Source organism: Olea europaea, unplaced genomic scaffold (assembly GCF_002742605.1).
Source record: "Olea europaea var. sylvestris unplaced genomic scaffold, O_europaea_v1 scaffold2179, whole genome shotgun sequence".
Taxonomy (NCBI): Eukaryota; Viridiplantae; Streptophyta; class Magnoliopsida; order Lamiales; family Oleaceae; genus Olea; species Olea europaea.
The window spans coordinates 119,099-121,414 of NW_019239791.1; positions in this window are offsets into that span (position 1 = coordinate 119,099).

Below are 2,316 nucleotides of genomic sequence, written 5' to 3' on the forward strand. Positions count from 1 at the left end.
TGAGGACGCAAACTTAGCCCATGCTTGAACCTCATTTTTATATAAATTTTTTTTTTCAAACTCATATTCAATAACATAGTTTTCTAATAAAATAAATTTACACGTAAATTCAAAATTCTTTCCCTAATTCTTAATTACGCCTTCAAAAATACTATTATCCTGTTTCGTAGTCATTTTTAATGAGTTTTTTGGACTTCATTTCTACAGTAGCGACATGATAACACGGGACAAGAAGTCAGAATTTTGTCATAACAGATACAAATTGGAAAATGCCGTTGAGACTAATCTGTCTATTTTGCTCCCGGATTCTAATTGGAAATGTGCACGTGCCAGCGACCTACTGGAAATTGAAGGGCATTAATGGGAACTAAAAAAAAGTGATAAATGTCACTTCAAGGCTATCTGGGAGTTATTGTAAGAATTAATTGAAGAGTTCTGCTCCTGAGCCAGGCTCAGAAACAGGGTAAAAAACAGGGGGCTGAGGTGGTATCACTTCAGCCCCCAGATCCCATACATTTTTTTTTTTGCCCAGATCCGTTTCCACCTCGGCACCCTGTTTTTTGGCCTGGACAATCAGCATTTTCGTTAATTGAATGAGTCCCACGACCGCTTGAAAATGTTAGAAAAAAATTGGATGAGAATGGAGGATAAACATAGGCTCTATTTACAGCAAATCTATGTAGCTTGTTTGGGAGCCATTTTTTGTCCCAAAAAATTAATTTTTTGATCGTTATTTTACTATTTCAATCGTCATATTTGACTTCTTCTCTCACAGATATACCCCACTTTTCTCCTAACGGTTAAAAAATCAATTCTCAAAATCACTCCCAAATATGCTCATGGACTTATATAGCAGAATTTGAAAAGAAAATACAATTAATTTGGTGAGATGAAAAGTGTATTAATTTTAAAAATTACTATGAATCATTTTCAATTCAACCATTTTGTCCCTAATTTGCCATCACTTTCACACAACCTGTCTCAATAGAGGGATACTATTTAATCTCATTGAAATTACAAACTCAATTTAGATGACGCTAGGTGATTGAGTGAATGAAACTTGAAATTAAGCCTCCGTTTGATTCCTTTCACCCAAAAAAAATACATTCTTTCAACCAACATGGGTCCCACATGATGACATCTATTTTTGAATTGACTGATGCAATTTTTAATTACCCCGAAATACCTCCATTTGTCTTCAACAACCATCCTTTTTTGACTTTTCCACCTCTCATAATCGTTGCTCACTTTAGAGGGTAGTAAAGGAATTGGGAAATAAAAAAACTGCTGTGGACTATGACATATCTGTGCATTGTCAGTTGAATGGATTGGCAACCGGTGAATTTTTTCTAAAATGAGGATGCAAAATGGGCAACAAACGGGGGCTAAATAACTATTAAATGATAGGTAAAATTAAATTTCACATTTTATTCAACCAATCATTTAATGCTATCTAATCAGGAGTGTAACCCCAATGAAGTTGCATAGCATTATTTGTCTCAATAGGGTCAAACAAGCTCAAGTTTTCCCATTTGCAGCCTTTTTTTTTTTTTCGGTTTTGCTGTAAGTACATAATGTTTCATAGAATTTTTTGCTAAATGTCATTAATATATTGTAATCTATATTTTTCCATCACCCAATCGAAGGACTCTCTTCCTGTGGAAATTTCCTATGAAACATCCCTGTACCTATTATGGCTTTTTATTTTTTTATAGCCCGTCTTTCTTTGACATCTAAAATAACATACTACGTCTTGACATAATAAGAAGTCCTTGTTTGGCCCTATTTTCAAAAATTCATTTTTTCATAAAGTTATTTTCAACTACACATTCTAATAATAAAATAATTTTATACATAAACTATATATATATATATATATTTTCTTTTTTTTTTTTTTAATCGCACATTTTAAAAAAATCAATTATCACAGAACATATTGTAAAAGTCTCTACCAAACACGAGCGAATTGATAACTATAAGCCTGCAAAACATCCAATCGAAGGACTCTCTTCCTGTGAAAATTTCCTGTGAAACATCCCAGTACTGATGGTTTTTTCATTTTTTATAGCTCGTCTTTTTTGACATCTAAAATAACATACTACGTCTTGACATAATAAGAAATTCTTGTTTGTCCGGGTATGCCCGGTGTATTTGTACATGTTGCAGTTTTGATCAATATATTCACATTTACCGATAAAAAAAAAAAAATTCCTTGTTTGCCCCTATTTTCAAAAATTCATTTTTTCATAATGTTATTTTCAACTACACATTCTAATAATAAAATAATTTTACACATGAATTTTTTTTTTTTTTTTT